Source organism: Camellia sinensis, chromosome 4, assembly GCF_055761805.1.
Source record: "Camellia sinensis isolate YWXY chromosome 4, ASM5576180v1, whole genome shotgun sequence".
Lineage (NCBI taxonomy): Eukaryota > Viridiplantae > Streptophyta > Magnoliopsida > Ericales > Theaceae > Camellia > Camellia sinensis.
Genome location: NC_138964.1, coordinates 46,233,800 through 46,254,320, shown reverse-complemented (window position 1 = coordinate 46,254,320; position 20,521 = coordinate 46,233,800). Strand labels below are relative to the sequence as shown.

The window sequence follows — 20,521 nt, the reverse complement described above, 5'->3', positions numbered from 1 at the left end:
AAATCTTCCAGAGTCTGGATGGTTCTTTTTGACTGGCCATCTGTCTGAGGATGGTACGCACTACTCAGTCTCACTTCAGTACCCAATGCTGTTTGCAAACTTTGCCAAAATCTCGATGTAAACTTCGAGTCCCTATCAGAAACAATGGACACAGGCACTCCGTGCAATCTAACAATCTCATCAATATAAATTATAGCCAATTTGTCCACATTATAAATTGTTTTGACAGGTAAGAAGTGAGCAGATTTAGTCAGTCTATCAATAATAACCCAAATTGAATCCATACCTTTATTGGAGCGAGGTAAACCAACAGTGAAATCCATAGTGATATGTTCCCATTTCCACTCTGGTATCGGTAAGGGTTGCAGTAAGCCTGCGGGTCGTTGATGTTCAGCTTTGACTTGTTGGCAATGAAGACATTTCGACACAAAATCAGCAATTTCTTTCTTCATTCCCGGCCACCAGAAATTCAGTTTCAAGTCTTGGTACATTTTCGTATTTCCTGGATGAATAGACAGTTTTGAATTGTGGCCCTCTTGCATAATTCTTCTTTTTAGCTCAGAATCACTCGGTACACACAACCTTCCCTGAAATCCTAACACATTGTTCTCGAATTTGAAATCCGACCTCGGTTTGGACTCTCGTTCATCAATGATCTTTTTCAAAAAGTCATCCTGTTGCTATTTCTCTTTAATCTCCTCAATCAGTGCCGGTTGAGCAGAAATAGCGGCTAAGGTTCCACCTTGTTCACGCAAAACAATTTCAACTTCAAATTTTTCAAGGTCACAAAGCAATTCTTTCTCCCGGTGAGTAAACAGGCTAAATTTTCAATCGATTTCCGACTCAGTGCATCGGCAACGGTGTTAGCTTTTCCTAGATGGTACAAAATTTGAAGTCATAGTCTTTTATCAGTTCTAACCATCTCCGTTGTCTCATGTTTAGTTCTTTCTGTGTGAAGAAGTATTTCAAACTCTTGCGGTCAGTATACACCTCACATGTCGCCCCATAAAGGTAGTGACGCCAAATTTTCAGTGCAAACACTACTGCAGCAAGTTCCAAGTCATGGGTCGGGTAGTTCTTTTCATGCGGTCTCAATTGTCGGGAAGCATACACAATCACTTTACCATTCTGCATTAAAACACATCCCAAACCCTTATAAGAAGCATCACTAAATATGGTAAAACCATCCGTACCTGAGGGCAGGGTAAGAATCGGTGTAGTCACAAGTCGAGTCTTTAACTCTTGAAAAGCTGATTCTCTCTGATCGGTCCAGTCAAATGATATCCCCTTTTGAGTCAACTGAGTCAATGGTAAGGCAATCTTGGAGAAGTCTTTCACAAATCTCCTGTAATACTCGGCTAAGCCTAAGAAACTTCGAACTTCTGTAACATAAGACGGGGGCCAATTCACTACTGCTTCAATTTTCTGCGGGTCAACTGTAATACCATCTTTATTGATCACATGCCCCAAAAACATTACATTATCAAGCCAAAATTCACATTTTGTCAGTTTAGCATACAGTTTCTGTTCTCTTAGGGCCTGCAAGGCAATTCTCAAATGATGTTCATGTTCTTCCATGCTTTTGGAATAAATCAAAACGTCATCTATGAAAACAACTACAAATTCATCTAGGAATGGTTTGAAAATTCTGTTCATAAGATCCATAAATGCAGCAGGTGCATTGATAACTCCGAAAGGCATAACTAAGAATTCATAATATCCGTACCTCGTTCGAAAGGCAGTCTTTTCAATGTCCCCTGTCTTGACTTTCAACTAGTGGTATCCAGATCTAAGGTAAATTTTGGAGAACACTTGGGCGCCCTGTAACTGGTCAAATAAATCATCAATACGAGGCAATGGATATTTATTTTTTACTGTTACCTTGTTCAGTTCACGGTAGTCAATGCAGAGTCTCAATGAGCCGTCTTCCTTTTTCACAAATAAGATCAGCGCGCCCCACGGTGAAGTTCTGGGCCTGATGAACTTCTTATCTAACAGTTTCTATAGCTGAACTTTCAACTCTTTCAATTCAGTCGGTGCCATTCTGTAAGGAGCTTTAGATACTGGCTGTGTACCCGGAATCACATCAATGGTGAATTCAATCTCCCTATCGATCAAATCCCCTGGCAAATCATCTAGAAAAACATCTGGGAATTCTCTGACTATAGGAATACTGTTCACATCAGTTTTAGCATCAGTAGGTACAGTCAATATACAACATAGATACCCTTTACATCCCTTCTTAATCAGTTTAAATGCTTTCATAGACGAAATCAGATATGGGGGAGGTACTACTCCAACTCCATTAAACACAAATTCAGGCAGTCCAGGTGCACGGAAAACAACTTGTTTTGTTACACAATCTATGGTAGCATGATATTTTGTTAACCAATCCATTCTCAATATCACATCAAAGTGATCAATATTCAGAGGCAGTAAATCAATATACAAATAAACATCCCCAACAATAATTTCACATGCAAGGTACATATAAGCACAAGTCATAGATCCTCCAACAGGTGAAGATACAGCTAACAGATAGTTCATAGGTTCCAGTGGTCTATTTAATTTTTGCGAAAAAGCATGTGATACATATGAATGTGTAGACCCCGAATCAATCAGAACATAAGCATTTTGAGCACAAATTGAGAGTATACCTGACACAATGGTCTTGGTATTCTGTACATCTCCCGGTACGAGTGCAAACACTCGGCCTTGCCTCATAGGCTCTTTTCCGGTAGCTTTTGGATTTGGTTTCGGTGCAACAGTTGATGCTGCGACGCTGGCTGCAGCTTTACTATTGCCCTGAGGAGCAGAAGGGCAATCTTTGACCATGTGGCCCACCTTGCCACACCTGTAACATGCACCTGAAATTTTATAACAAACCCCTTTATGTCTCTTATCACATTCAGAACAGGGCGGTGTAGAACTATTTCCCTGACAAGAACTGGTTGTTGACCCCGTATTCTGCTTTTTGTTCGATGAATTATTTCAGCCTTTCTTAAACTTAAAGCCTCGTCTCTTGCCACGCCATTCAGTTCCTGGTGTTTCAGTCTGTTTCAGTGCCTCGATATTTGACTCAGCCATTATTGCTCAGTCAAGAACATCCACGTATTTCAGTAACTTCAGAACATTTATCCTGTCAAGTATTTCAACATTAAGGCTGCCTTCAAACTTCCTGGCCTTTTTGTAATCAGCATCAACCATGTGTGGTGCATATCTGGCGAGTTCAGTGAATTTAGATCCGTACTCTGCTATCGACATGGTGTCTTGTTTCAGTTGTTCAAACTCAGTCACTTTGCGGTCCCTGACACACTAAGGGAAGTATTTCTCAAAGAAGGCTCCCTTAAACTGAGCCCAATTCATGGCAGTATTGGCGTCGCGGACCAGCATCCACCACCTTCTGGCCTCCTCTTGCAATGTAAAAGTGGCCAATAGGACCTTGTGTGCTTCAGAACACGGAAACACTTCAAATAATTTCTCTGTTTCAAGAACCCAGGCTTCGACCTTTAATGGTTCAAGGCCTCCTTGGAATGATGGCGGTTTCATTTTACTAAACTTCTGTGTTAGAGCAATTATGTCATCATTCACATTCGGTTTCGACTGTACCAGAGGAGATGGGGGTTGTTGGTTCTGTTGTAACCTCAAGGTCTCGGTCAGCAATTCAACTGTTCTTTCTAATCTCGCCATTCTAGCGTCAGATGATTCAGTTTCATCGGCATTCCTTGCATTGTCCATTTCACTATATACAATACAATGATAATAAACATAGGCAGTTGTATACTTAAACACATTAGCACATATATTCATGTCATGGCCACACACACTTTTTCATGCTCATGCAATGCCCTATTCACTTTTCTAGGACATCCTATAGCTCATTTGGACACGTGTGTGTGGTATAACTCCTGGTTTGATATCGCTCTGATACCACTCTGTCACGACCCAAACCCGCCCCTATGGGTTTAGCATCGTAACCGGCTGTAACAAGCCTGCGGGGGACCTCGCTACAGCTCGGACTCGATTTCGTTGTCACGGTTCTAAGTCTGAACCAAAGAGTCCAAATCCGGCAAATCGTTTTTGAGAAAACAGATTTTTGAAAGAAGTGCCAAACATGGACTGCTTCGCCAGATACAGAGTCGCCACCTAAATATTTTATTTTGGGAAATTTAGGAAACCCTGACTCGTTGCCAAAGGCCACGTGTCTGTCATCACCAAAGTTGCCTCGGCTCGGGAACTTGGGTACGATTGGGGAAGGTCACTTCGTGAGCACCCCCGCTCGCCCTGTCAAAGACCGGCCTCTACTAACCATGATATCTATTTTTGAAAACTTTGTGAGTTCTTATTCCGGTTATTAGCCTAGGTTACTATGTGATGCGCGCAGCATACAAGTATAGACTGAGTCGCCTGAATGGGAACAAAACATTTCATGTCTGTTTGTTTGAAAATGGTTTGCTACCCGCAGGTAGGCTTAAAATGCAGATTTTGCCACCCGCAGGTGGGCTTAGAAAAGATGGTTTTGCCACTATCTAGTGGGCTTAAAACTCACACTCAATGATTTATTCCAATCCAAGTAACCCAACCTTCACCCACAGGCATTCAGGCAGTTATATCACATAAGCATATAGCCTCATGGTAAACATGCTATTCATGGCAGTCACTCACACGCATGCAAGGATGCTAAAGCATAAAACTCACCGAGTACTCCAAGCCAAAATAGAAACTACATTAGAAATCATGCATGATCCTAAGTATACAAAAATGCCTAATGCAACACATGCAAAAAATGCAACTATAGCAGGCTCGGCTATTCTAAGATGGCATATGAAATGCTACAACTATCATGTATTCAATTTGGAATTGAAAGTATAATGCAGTTAGTATGATGTGCCTAGCCCGGTGCATGCAATACAGATGAATGATGCAAACATGCTGTCATACTGTATGCTAATTAAAATATGCCCTAATCTAACCATCATAAGCGGATAAATAAAAGGGAGAAAGACGTGGGGTTGGAAGACATACAACACACACACGCACACTTATTACAATTATGCCCTCGCACAGAGGGTCCGAATAAATAATACAGTCCCGAATGAAAGAATATTACAGTCCAAATATTACAGTCCGAATAATATACAAATTCCTAATTAATTAACAAAATAACTAAGAAAACTGTAAAACTGGCATGCAAGCCAGGGACTGCCTTGCTCCTGATGAATGATGTATGTTTGGGCTGCCTTGCACGGAAATCCACCGGGATGCCCCAATTAACCTTTGTTTAGCTGTTATTCTTGAAACGCGTGCCAAGTTTTGAAAAGTTGCTGATTCTTCATTTTGCTGCAACAGAGAGCAGGAAAGGGACATAGCAATGTATTTTCACAAATATATGCATGCCTCGATCCTCGTGCCACCAATCACGCATACCGAGGCATGATGGCCGAGGAGTCGAAATGCACAATTCAATATAGGATGAATGCACACGAAAACACAGCTAAAACCTAACTCCATCATGGATAATCCGGAGTGTCGGTGACTGGGGAATTGAGATACATTCCGTCACTCGGAGTACGAAATGTACCTCGTTTCCCGTGCCCGAGCTAACTCCTATCCCGAACACGATGCAATATGCATGACATGCATGAAATGCGACTAAGATACAATCCCAACATACACAATGCTATGGGAATGAGATGCCTCGAAATACGTGCACACGGGGACGCAAACCGAGAAAATGACAGAATGCGATCTAAAATACAACCTAGATGCACTATGCTGTAAAAAAGAGATGCCTCGAAATGCATGCATACGGGCACGCAAACCGAGGTGATGACAGAATGCGATCTAAAATACAACCTAGTATGCACTATGCTGTAAAAATGAGATGCCTTGAAATGCGTGCACACGGGCACGCAAACCGAGGTGATGACATACGCAATGCAAATAACATGAAAAATGGCATATAGAATGCAACATGGACTTATACTAACATGAGAGAGCCTCAGCCACACTCACATGAGAGGCCGATAGATGAAAATGAAGTGCCTCGAAATGTGTGCACACAGGCACGCAAACCGAGGCAATGGCATACGCAATGTAATATGACATGAAAACATGATATGGGCTTATACCAACATGAGAGAGCCTCAGCCACACTCACATAGGATGCCGATGGATGAAAATAAAGTGCCTCGAAATGCGTGCACACGGGCACGCAAACCGAGGCAATGGCATACGCAATGCAATATGACATGAAAACATGATATGGGCTTATACCAACATGAGAGAGCCTCAGCCACACTCACATAGGATGCCGATAGATGAAAATGAAGTGCCTCGAAATGCGTGCACACGGGCACACAAACCGAGGCAATGGCATACGCAATGCAATATGACATGAAAACATGATATGGGCTTATACCAACATGAGAGAGCCTCAGCCACACTCACATAGGATGCCGATGGATGAAAAGGAAGTGCTCGAAATGCGTGCACACGGGCACGCAAACCGAGGCAATGGCATGGAAATGGCAACATGGACTTATACTAACATGAGAGAGCCTCAGCCACACTCACATAAGATGCCGGTAGATGAAAATGAAGTGCCTCGAAATGCGTGCACACGGGCACGCAAACCGAGGCAATGGTATACGCAATGCAAATGACATGGAAATATGATATGGGCTTATACCAACATGAGAGAGCCTCAGCCACACTCACATAAGAGGCCGGTAGATGAAAATGAAGTGCCTCGAAATGCGTGCACACGGGCACGCAAACCGAGACAATGGCATACGCAATGCAAATGTGGCAAAAATGGTATGCAAGCATGCTAATGGATTTTCAGCAATGAAATATGGGGTAAAATAGCCCCGAAACGAGGCGAAAGTACACCCGATGAACGGAATAGTCCCGAAACACGAATTTTGGCACCCGAAATGGCCTATAGCTATACCAAACATGAAAAATTGGTACATGGAATGTAAAGACAGAAGCAAGGCAGCCCCACAATAAGCATTTTACTAGTACAAAACATGGCCAAACAGCAAACCAAGATAGGGCAAAACTAGCATGCAAGAAATGGCCCTAAACATGAGATTAAAAAGAAACTCATAGCTGCTGGCCCCAAACAGGTTAAGGTCCTTCAACAATGTTGAAGAGGGACCCAAAATAGGACTATGTACAGTTTATGGCAGCCCCAAAAACAGTATACAAATATATTAGAAATGCAATGCAAAAATGAGGCTCAAAAGTGGCTATAACATGAGGTATACAAAACATTCACCAAACAAGAAAATACCCTCAATAAAAAATGTTCATGAGGTCAAAATAAAGCCACTTTTAGTTCGGACCAAGGTCCAAAAACAGCAACATCAGGGGCTGCCAAGGCATACAAAAATGGAACCAAAAAGAGGATATAAAGGGAAGTACAACATGGAAGCCTCAAACAGTGTTGAGCCCTTCTTCAATGTTGAATAGGGGCTCAAAATAAGCCTATTATCAGTTTACAACATGCTCCAAAATAAATCACACACAAGCTAAAAATATCATGCAAGAAAATGACTTTTTAGAGGGATAATGAAGCAAGTGCAAGATGGAGGGCTCAAACAGGGTTGAGCCCTTAATGAGACATGAAAATGAGCTCAAAAAAAAGGTACTTTCAGTTTTGGTCGGAGCTCAAATGTATAAGAAGGAGAGGCTAAGAAATATTGCAAAGAAAAGCTCAAAAAAGAGGAAATGGCAACTCACCCTTGGAGACAAGTCTTTTGTTGCTTCTTGGACCAATTTTGATGACTCTAAGCTGCTGGAATTCTTCCCCTTGCTTCTGAAATGGAGTGGTGGTGGTAGAGCTTGGTGGTGATGAAGAAAACAAGGTGTAGGACTTAAGGATTTTTAGGAAAATGAGAAGGATGGAGGGAGATATGGATCTTGAGGCTTGAAGACAATTTTTTCTAACCCCTAAATGTGATGCCACTAGCTGGTTATATGGACAAGAAAAGGGGAGTAAAGGAGGGGCAAAAGGTGGGGCAAAATAGGCAAGTTTTCCCCCACAAAATATCCCCCGGATTGGGATATTTTCTGGGGGAAACAGCTACACAGCTGTAAAGTTGATGTTGAGAGGAACATGGCCAGCCACTTATTTTTGTTGCAGGTGGCCGGCCGGCCACCTCCCCTAGCCGGCCGGCTAGGGGTCAAAAGGGTCAAGTTGAAATAGTGGCCGGCCACCACAAAAAGGTGGCCTCCCAGGTCTCCTCTTCACAACCCTGTGGTTCGAATTTGGAAATTCTAAAACAGGAGGGAGAACAAGCCATTTTGAGGAGGGGTTCAAAAGGTTCAAATGGAATTAATGGCCAGCCATAAACTTTTAGGGTCCTCCCATGTGTGTACATCACAAATATGTGGTTTGTGGTTGAAGAAAGTGGCTCCAAGGTGTTCAACATTAGCTCGGAAGGAGGGGTTCAAAAGGGTCAAGCAATATTAGTGGCCGGCCATGAACTTTTAGGGTCCTCCCATGTGTGTACATCACAAATATGTGGTTTGGGTTTGAAGAAAATGGCTCCAAGGTGTTCAACATTGGCCCGGGAGTGCGAAAAACGGGTGTCGGAGGGCGAAAATGGAACATAACTGGTTGCCAAGATAATTGCTGGCCTCCCACCCTTCTACGGCCTTCCCGGTGATAAAACAGAGGTACCTGCCAAAAATGAACAAAAACCGATGCAAAACGAATGCTCGGGGGCCAAAACACGCAGTTCGGGGTCCCGAAAATGGGCTGTTAAGCACCGAAAGTGGCGTTCGGCCACGAAGTGGGTTTCTCAGACCCCAGTGTCCCTCAAAAGGGAGAAAATAAGATGTATGCCAAAATCAGAGCAAATGGAGATGGTTAAGCGGTCCCGAACCGAGGCACACGGCCAACGGTCCAGAAAAACCGGAAACCGGACTCCGAAATGGGCAAAATGGCGTGCGGCCACAAAATGTAGCCCACGGCCACTGAGAGATGGTCTACGGGACCTCTCCCTCTCCTCGGGAAAAGAAACAGAGAAAACCGAGTCTGGTTCGCAAACCGAGACAAGGCACAGAAGAGGGTTCGGAAATCCGGAGGTGGGGCTCGCAGCCAAGACTCTGAAACTTCTGAACGAGCACATTATACAATATCACCAAGTGCTCAACTGGTGACGTCTGAGTCTCAAGGTCGGTCAAAAATGGGGTGTCTACACCGGCCAGTAATCCGTGATTACCGAAGGCCTGCTTAACAGTAATAACATTAATACAGAGTACAGGGGCTAGCGGAAGCCAAAACAGTAAATGAAAGATGTCCAATGAGCTGTGACAGTCTGTATGCAAAAAGACTTTTCATAACATATTCACATTCGGAACAAAAGCAGTATGTACATACATCATATACAGGCATTCAGGTTAGGGACCAAATTCCAACCATAACAGTACAGTACAAGTCTATACAGTATTACAAACAAAGATAGAAGGGTGAACTAAGACACCCCAAAAAGCCTAAGCTTGAACACACTTGGAACCTCGTAGTGAGGCACGTTGGTTGGCTTGACAAAAAAGGAGTTTAACCCAACGCTCCTAGCTTCGATCCGGTGCCTGGACACCTACATATATATATAAATAGTGAGCGAAAACCCAGTGAATAACATATGCGTAAAGAGGTTAGGAATGAATGTCCTTCTAGTATTTAAAACAGTCATTTGAACAGTATATCAGTTATTCGATCATAGCAGTCATAAGTGGTACATCCAATAGCAAACAGTACAGTAGGTCTTAACAGACCGAACAGTCAGTTGATGGCCATCATATCAGTAAACAGTAGTGGTTCCAAACATGGGAATCGACAGAGATCTCTGTGACAGTAGCAGTACAATACAGTAACAATAAATTGCTATGGATGCCACGAATACAGTTCGCAAATAGGACAAGCATTCATTCAGTAAGAAATATCATTTCAGAAAGCAGTACAGTTGATCATTCAGAAAATATTCATGATTGAATATATCTTTACAACATTGTTACTCACAGAGCACTGGGCTACAGATAGGCTAGAGCGTCCTCGGATGCCAACCCTACAGTTACAGAATGAACACACACTAAGTTACACATTTGGGAATCAATGACTTAGTCCCTATCTTGACTCGGTGTGGTTCTACATCAATATCCTCGCTAAGATACCTTAAACTAGGCCTAGGAATGCCTAGGATGGAATGAGGATGCAAAGATGCACTTTAAAACACTTTTCAAAATTTTCAGAAAACAGCGGTCTTGCTCGAGTGTGGCTTTCTACGCTCGAGCGAACATGCAGACAAAGGATCTCTGCTCGAGCGTGACTTCCTTTGCTCGAGCGGACTGTAAACTACAGTAAAAGTACTGGATGCATGCAATTCACGCTCGATGGGCGCTTGACCTCCGCTCGGGCATGAGACACAGGTCCTCGCTCGATCGTGAATTCCCTCGCTCGAGCAGACTGTAAACATATGAAAAGTACTGGATACACGCATTTCACGCTCGAGCGTTACTTTCCACGTTCGAGCGGGATGTATGTACTCAGAGTGTACGCTCGAGCGTGAAGTCTTAGGCTCGAGCGTGGGTCCAAAATCTGGAATTTCCAGATTGAACCTCCAAGCTCAATTTCAACATTTCAAACATCAAATTCGATCCTTTTGGGCTAATTTTCTGAAAAACACTTTAAAACTCATAATATGACATGTTTCAAAGATCAATTGCAAAACCAAAGCCCAAAAGTAGTTCAATTGAACACAAATCCAAACAAAATTTCATGAACATGATGAACATATGATATGCAAGTGTTCAATTGAAAACAAAGCTTCCAATACATTATCAAACGAGTCAATTCACTCAAAAACATGATGAATTCATGGACCATAGCTAGAATATAGACATGCATGTGAGGATTTCCATGAAATCAACCTCAAAACTCAACAATGTGTACATGCATACATGACTCAAGCTTCAATTCAACAATTTAAAACCAATTCCAGAGTTAGATCACTAATGGCTCATGGACCATGCAAAATACAACTAGAATTCAAGTTCAAGAAGATGATTCTCCTACCTTAGGTCTTCAATTTCAAGTCTAGGAGCTCAAATATGCAATGACCTCTTCATATCTTCTAGGTCTCCAAGCCAAATTAAGTGAACTCAATTCTTCTTCCAACTCTCAAGCTCTCTCTCACGTTTTGGTCTCTAGAAGTGGCTGAAGAAATGTTATGTCAAATGTGTATGAAATGAAAAGAAGTGTTGGTCTAGAACTAGGCCACTAAGTGGCAATCTTGTAATAAACTTATTTAATGTAATTCAACATTATTTAATCCAATTTAATCATACCAAATCAAATTTCAATTAAACATACCATAAAATCACATAAATTCTAATTAATATGAAACACTAATCAATTTCATATTCGGCCGCCGATAAGGCCTTCAATCCACAGTTCAACACTTAAAACATGAATAGATCAATTAACAGTCAAACAGATAGAAATGCGTTTAAACTAATACACTCATTCAATCAGTTCAGAATATCAGTCAAATCAATTACTTAATCATGTTCAGTCACAGTTTAGTAGTAATCAGTGGTATTATCAGTAAATAGTGGTGAGGGTTGTCACACCCAGGCAGCTCATGGACCACTAGCTTATGTTTATCCAAACAAATTATTGCACAGCTAAAATGTCCTTGAACTATCCTGTAGTTTCAAATGTGTAATTCCATCTACCATATACAAGACCCAAATTTTCACAAAATAATCCATGAGTTTCAGTTAACTTTTGACATGACTTTAGAGCCCACATTGTAAAATTTCTTACTCTTTTTTTCCACGTAATCCAAGTTGCATGTAAGCATCTTATACAAAAGAAAATAAAGAATTCTCTGTACCACCCACTACTATTACTTTTCAACTTTGTAGCTTGAAAACAGATTAGTTTTCCAATCAAGTGACATGCAAAAGATTGGATTGGTTGCATTGTTTCACAAGTAGAGCATTTAAAACTCTCATCCACAAACCGAACCCACTCTCCCCACCAAAAATGTATCAAGTATTTTGGACTCTACGCATCTTATCAAATAAGAAATGTCTCAGTTATAGGCTGCTTCCAAAATCAAATCTTATTTCTAGTATGTCATCTTGATCATGGTTGCTCAACTATTATCTGCTAATCAAAGTGGCATTATGATGAGCCTTCATTATGCAATTTTCATGTGAGCTCTAGAGGCCATTCTACTTTAATATCAACTCCACACAACTACTTGTTGACTGCATTACGTCACCAATATAGTAGCAATAAAAGATTCTAACAGGGACAGTAGCATTAATGACGCAACTATCTTGATTCATGCCAAGCTCAGGATGACTTGGGTAAATATTTTTGTCTAGAAGACAAGATAATGCGACAATAAATAATCACTATAAGACAACTCTGAAGTCTAAATACAATAGTTTAAAAAGGAAGAGGAAGAAAAGGACCTTAGAGGCATATAATTCCAACAGAGACTCAAAAACAAGCCCTAGAGCAACAAATCATCCTCTATTGATTTGAACTTAAACAAAAGATTGTGGAAAACAAATAGCCAAGACCGGAAAATCAAGTTAATTTTTGTTCCAAGTTATGCTTTCCTTTTACTATTTTCTAAGGGTGGATTGTTCTTGAAGTAAAAAAACAATTAAGGATCATTGATGTGCAGATGAACCATTGCCAAGCACAATGCAGTTACGAGGCATAGCCTGGGGTTGTGACTGATGAAGAGAAACTTATTTATTTTTTTCAAATTAAATGTCGCTTTGAAAATAAATATAGAGTAGCTTTTGTTTATCAAAGTCTCTTAAGTTTAAGGCTCATTAAGATCCATAATTTTTTCTAGCTTCAAAATATGAGTGATTTTAAATATTTTCTTTTAGTGAACCTGCACCTGCATGGTAAAGCAAATCTAGCAATATGGAAATTGCTGAGCAGCATCCAAGAAAATCCTCTTAACACTCATTCTAATCTATATTGTTATATTAAAGCAACATCCCATTCGGTAAAGCCTACTTCCAAAGACACGTTATATTTTTTTATTTCCAAAAAAGTACAAAGGAAAATGATTAATTCATTTGTGTAAGAATTTTTCTTTCCAAATGAGTTGAGAATAAAAATATAAATCAATGAAGACATTTACAATAATTCATTAAAAAATAAATTTCAAAAATCACACAATGAGATCCTTCTAGTTCATTTAAAATGAAAAGTTCTATTTTCCACCACTAACGATTATTTGCATGCTCCAAATTTCTATAGATTCAACAATGTAACTTACTCAAGACAATCAACGTCCAACACAAAGTAAATCTTTAATGCCTTAATAAAGTACAAAATTGATAAAATTCAAGATTAACAAAATTGATAGAAGTAAAGGCAGGCCGCATTACAAGTGAGAGAAATATCATTGGGTTTCACCAGGTTACCAAGAAAATGGTTTTCTATGTTGTAATTCAAGATATACCCTAAATCATCATTTTGCCAGTTTGACCATAAATCTAGGCCTACTGCCAAACCATGTTGTTGAGCTATTGTTTCTCTTAGTCTTCTCCATTATCTTTGTATTCCAACAACACATGATCTTTAATTTTCCACATTCAAGACTATTAATGTTCAAAAGAATTTTCATGTCCAACAATGGTCACCACCATCCTTGTCCAAGCCTGCATTGTCTCGTGTTTTCCAAAGCATAGATCAAATTAAACCATCCCACCATAATATCCAAAACAAAATTTCAGTCATATTCAGTGTTCATGCTCCAAAATAACAAGGGCTCTACTTCTATTATAAATCTAGGAAGCGCAAAAAATGGCAATGGTGAATGATCAATATGCAATTATGCAAACATGACGACTCTATCTTTCTCTCTCTCTCTCTCTCTCTCTCTCTCTCTCTCTCACATTGACACACTTCTGAGAGCAGGCCCTCCATCAATATGCAAATACCTAGTAGAATAAAATGGAATGATCAATCAGTATAATCTGTATGAATGACCATTCACACTTACAATGGTGAATGATGATTCTATTTATAATGTATTTTTCCTCATTTTTTAGCAAACCAAATGTGAGAATGGACATTGTGATGAAATGATCATATTCTATTCCAGTAAACCAAACACTACCTTTTCAACTAAAAATAGTTAGAAAATGTTTAGAATTCAAACAAAACGACATAATACATAGATTCAAACGGAGGTAAAGAGAGGAGATCCCAAGGAAATACCTTGCAAAGAACAGAAGCAGTAGTGAGGCAAGCACGTTTCATGGCGGACCTGAGAGCTTTCTCGTTCGACGTGAACTGCCACGAAGAACCTAGGGTTTCGATCAGGGACATCCTCTCCTTCTCCTCCTCCGCCATGGAATTTTGGTGAGGAGCATTTTTAAAGAGGCGTGAAAGGCTGAATTCTGATTTAAATACCACCAGGCACTGAAGGTAGTGAAAGAGTGTTTTAATAGTGTGTTGTTAGCAAAAATAAAACATATTACTATTGCCAAAGCGGTTGTGGGACCACCACAGCTGATTATCCAAACTTTTCATTTTACAAGATTTTTTGGGATATCATTCATAAAAATTAACATATTTAATATATAACACACTTGTCATAAAAAATAATAGATGATTTATATTTAAAAATGCAACAATCGTTTATTTTTGTAATCATAAATGCAATAAATTTTACAATTAGTGGATTGATTACAGTTAGTGGATTGATTTAAATTTTATTTTTATTTTTATTTTTATTTTAGGTGATATACACAAAGGCCACTACAAAATGAATAATTTAAATAGCAATGATTCATACCACTAAAAAAAAGACCACTAATAGCACCAAAACATTAGGAATGCCAAAAAAAAAAAAAAAAAAAAGGCATAGGCTGTGGGCACCGAGCACCACTTTAGTGTTCTCAACCATTTTTCTAATTTAAATAACCAAAATAGAGCCTATGATAGACTTCATGGGCCAAACAACGCTCTAATCCAAATTTTATACCAAATAAAAACCCAATAACTCGAAATAAGCCTAAACAACCGCTCAAATCCACCCAAATTGCACCCCTATAATTGTGTCCATGCCTAGTGTGGTGCTTACAAATATTGTGAGAGGAGGTGATTCATGCAATTATTTATTTTTATTTATTTATTTGTGTGTTTTCAATTGAAAAAATCGATTACTTTTATTTTGTGTAAAATGCAACCAAGGCAAGTTTGGTGGCTTAATCCGAGATAAGAAGGATATTTGGCTTTGTGGATTCTTCGGCAAGATGGATATGTGTACAAGTCTTGAAGTAGAATTATGAGCAATTTACAGAGGCTTGACAATTGCTTTCGAGAAGGGAAACAAAGACCTCATCTTTGAGACTGACTCCACCGAGGCCATTGAATTACTGAAAGTGGAATTTGTGATAACTTCCCCAACGAAGAGCCTGGTAGAAGACGCAAAGTTTCTCATCAGCAGATTTGGTTACACAGTGCAACATGTTCTGAGAAAAGGAAACAAGAGTGTTGATGGGTTATCCAAAATGGGTGCTAACCAAGACAAGGCCTTTGTAGTTATGGAGGACCTAATGGCAAAAGAGAAACATTGACATTGATGTCCATTTAAAAAGCATTTGGGTACTCAATGAAAATGAAGCTGTTCCATCTCAACTTGCAATATTTAATCTGTTTTGTCTTCCATAGCATTTAAAACAAGTACAACCTATTTTATGTACAAAATCATTCAGAACGTTATAAGAAAATATCATCAATTTTATTTCTTTTTTTGATGTATCCATTTTCTTTGGTAATTATCCAACTTTAACAAATGAAATAGATGCATGTGGATGCCGTTGAAAACAAAATGAATTGACTTGATTGAAGATTTTAGATTTCTTTGCAAATGGCACCATATTAACAATGCATTTGGTTCTCTAGATTCTATGACAATAGAGAACTCCATGGTGTATTGAACTGCAAAAATAAGCTGAAATATAGAGCAAACCTGCGTGCCCCATGGTTCGCTCTGATTCATATATCTCATGGTCATTTCCTCCCTATTCAAGCAACATCCAAGCCCTTTGTTTAGTCCCAACAGTGTACCCAAAACTAGTCAGCAAAATAAAAATGAACTAATACAACACAACACAAGACATCACTACAGGGAATTGAACCTTCAATAACAAGTTAGTGTCACATGGCAACTACCAAAAACAGAAGGGAATAACCAAACTGAAGAGAGAAGATAAAATTGTTACCTTGTACGCTTTGTCTCCAAAGAAGTGGATTTCATGAAAATCATCCATATATCACAAGCAATAAGTCTTGTCCCAACCTTGAGGTGATTTTGGTAACTATTTCTATAAAAAAAAAAATTAATAAATAGCACATTAATGTTGTGAATCAAGCAAAAAAAAAAAAAAAAAAAATTGCTTTGTTTTTAAAAAAAATTTAAATCAGTGGTAAATTTTATTGATTTGAATAATTGAAGTTATAAAATTTTTAATGAATTTATAAATATTTTGTGAAAATGCCATTGATTTGTAATTTTTTAATTATTTTTACGAAATTGATAACTAACTCGTGCCATCACCTCACTGATCGGCACGACTTCAAGATAGATTTCATGAAAGACTTCAAGACATACTTATTAGCGTAAATTATGGTAAGCTCTCATAAACTACAACTCACTTATTGGTAATTCTATTTCCACAAATCAATTATCCTCAGTGCATACACTTAATGAACATTTTCTCAATACACATATCAAAAAAATAAAAAATCTTAGCACACATCTCTTGATTTCAATAATATCCACATTTTCAATTTTAAAACCCTAATTTTTCTTCCATCCATCCACCTACCCTCCATCATTGCCATTACAGCCACTTTCAGCCCTCCATCAACACCATCACTACTACTTTCATCTCCCTTTCATCCCAGACCTCCATAGTCAAACCTTGAAAGTGGGTGGTTTGCGGTAGGAAACTTGTCGGAGTGTATGGTTTTATAGAAGAACCATAGGTGAAGAGGGAAAAGATGACGGGAGGGGGTGGCGGAGGAGAGAGGTGTCGACGGCTATGGGGGGATGGTTGTCATGTTTTAGAATTAGGGTTTGGATGGAAGAAGATAAGGGTATTATGGTATATTTATTCTAGGACAAAATTGTACTAAGAAAAAATTTCATCGAGTGTGTGAACTGAGTAAAATTAGTGTGTGGAAATAGAATTACCCATCATTTACACTTTGCCTTCAAACTTCAAAACTCAATAGTTAATACCCTCAAAGTATTATTTTATTACAATTAACTCTTTTTGTTAGGATTCTGTGATAAATTTATAGAAAATCAGATTATGTATAAATCAAATGACAATTTATTGATTTTTTAGAATAATGATACATGTAATTTATTGTATTAGGATAATAATATTCTTATTTGCTGATTTTATTTGCATTTTGTCTCTCTTATTTTAGTGGCAAAATGCAAATGGGATCACCAAATAAGGGCATTATTGTCCTAAAAATTTAATAAATATGTCATGTGCTTTACACGTGATTTAATTTTTTTTGTAAATTTTTAACAAAATCCTAACAAAAATAGTTAAGTGTAATAAGATAATACTTTGAGGGGGATAACTGATGAGTTTTGAAGTTTAGGTAGACAAAATACAAATGAGTCATAGTTTAAGGGAATTTATTGTAATTTACTCTAATTATTATCACATTTTTTTTTCAATTTTTTTTTTCTTTAACAATTTTTTTTTCTGGATGTGTCAATATATTATGTAAAGGGAGTCACCCATCCTTATATAGAGGAGAGAAGAGGGCCAGATAAACTTTATCAGAAGAATTCTTGTCCTTCAACGTTTGCTTCTTATCTTAGAAGAGTAATTATCCCATATTTAAAATTATAATTACTGAACTTTATCTCAAATATTAGCTTTATCTAGTTGTGGAGTCCAAATAAAATAAAACATGTAAAAGATATGTAGACTATTGGGTCACACCAGAAAATAAATCCAACATTCTCCCACTTGGCTCATTAAGCTGATTATGATGTAACTGTGAGGTTTTTTTTTTTTTTTTTTTTTTTTTTCAAAACATGCAATTTATAAAAAATTTGACTCATTGGATTCCACACTAAAAACTTTGACACGTGATCACAAAATTTTAAAATAGCCAATAAGTTCAGATATATTAGAAACTATAATTCTTCATATCACAAATGTGAGTCATAGCAGTTATATTTTATTTATGTCATATTTCCTTCTATGCACCACACCATCGATAACCTTCACTAACCCAGTCCATTATTGGGATATGTAATTATTTTCCTGAAAGACCCCTGTAATTTGTCTTGTTAAGACATTTCTTGTTTATTAATATTCAAATTAATGTGTACACACACTTTTAGAACAGGAAAAATAGAAACAAAATTATTATTGTGCAAATAGTGTCAAAATAAAAATAAGCACTCAAGATTAACCATACACATTGCTTAAAAGACCCATTCCGATAACATGCTTTTTGTATGTCTTTGGTAGCAATCCCTTTGTGAATAGATCAGCAATCATACCAGAGGTGCTTAAATTTTCAATTAACACTTGTTTTTTCTAGACTCTTTCTCTAACAACTAAGTACTTTACTTCCACGTGATTGGAACCACTGGAGTACTTTCCATTCTTAGAGAAGAAAACTGATGAAGTATTGTCACAATATATCTTCAGCGGCCTGGCAATTGAGTCAACAACACCAAGTCCTGAGATGAAATTTCACAATCATAAAGCGTGATTTGTAGCCTCAAAGCATATGTAATGTCCTTCATTTGCTTTCTTTTCATGTCATTCCTTGGACATTGTTTTTCACTAATGTATCATCCTTCAAAATAGGTGCATCATCGACTAAACAAAACTACATATTGAATCTCTCCAAAATACAATCAATATATCCTTTCTGAGATAGTCCTAGCAATCCTCGAGATCGATCCCTAAAGATCCCTATGCCAATAACATAGTTTGCCTCACCAATATTGACTATTTTAAAGTTCTTGGAGAGATATTCCTTAGTTTCATGCAATAAGCCAAGGTCATTACTATAACAAAATATCATCCACATATAGCACCAAAGTAATGAACTTACTCCCACTAACCTTCAGATATATGCACTAATCAACTGCATTTTCCTTAAATCCGAAGGAGGTAATGGTATCATTAAACCTTAAATACCATTGCCTGGAAGCTTGTTTAAGGCCATATATGGATTTCTTTAATTTGCAAGCTAAATGTTCTTTACCTTTCTTTGCAAATCCTTCTGGTTGCTCCATGTAAATTTATTTATCCAAATTCCCATTTAGAAAAATAGTTTTCACATCCATTTGATGCAACTCTAAGTCATAATGAGCTACCAATGCAGGAAAGATTCTAAGCGAGTCCTTCTTAGATACTGGAGAGAAGGTCTCTTTATAGTCTATGCCTTCTTTTTGAGTAAAACCCTTGGCAACAAGTTTGGTTTTAAATCGTTCAATATTGCCTTTTGCGTCGCTCTTGGTCTTGAAGACCCATTTACACCCGACCTTTTTACAATTATTAGGTAATTCGATGAAATCCCAAACACCATTCTGTTCCATGGATTTTAACTCTTCATTTATAGCATTGACCCATTTAGTAGAATCCCAAACATGAGGTGGTGAAGGATTTTCATTATGTTGTTCGTTTCCCTCAGCCTGTGAAATAGTTTGAGGAACAACAATTTTTCGATAAGGGTCAAATGTTGGCACATCCACCCTAATTTCCTTGAAATTCACCACTCGTGTTTTCTCACTCCCACTAATTTCACCATTTTCTAGGAATCTAGCATTACTAGTCTCCAATATCCTCGTACTGTGATTAGGACAATAGAATTTATACCCTTTAGACTTGTCTGGACAACCAATGAAATATTCAAATATTGTTCTTGAGTCCAATTTTTTCTCTTTTGGGTTGAAGATTCTTGCCTCTGCTGGACAACCCCAAATATGTAAGTGTCTCAAACTAGGTTTCCTACTAGTCCACAACTCAAAAGGAGTTGTTGGGACCGCCTTACTAGGAACCCTATTTAAGATATACATTGCAGTCTTTAAAGCTTCACCCCACAGTAAAATGGGTACAATTGAGTAACTTAACATACTCCTAACCATATTTTTAAGTGTACGACTATGCCTTTCAGCAACTCCATTCTGCTGTGGCATACCTGGCACTGTATATTGAGCACAAATGCCTTTTTTTTCTAAGAATTTGGCAAATGGGCCAGGATTTTGGCCTGACTCATCATATTTACCATAATACTCACCACCACTGTCTGATCTCGCTATTTTAACCTTTCTATCTAATTGTCTCTCAACTTCAGTTATGTACACCTCAAGGATGTCAACAACTTGAGACTTTTCATGAATTAGATACACATATCTATAACGTGAGAAATAATCTATAAATGTGATGAAATATTTTTCACCAC

General features: G+C 38.3%; 1 pseudogene; it reads right to left on the bottom strand.

Annotated features, from left to right (window-relative positions):
• Nucleotides 1–14,410, bottom strand: part of LOC114300626 (putative threonine aspartase) — a 58,424-nt pseudogene extending 44,014 nt beyond the window's left edge.
• Nucleotides 14,411–20,521: the final 6,111 nt, after the last annotated feature.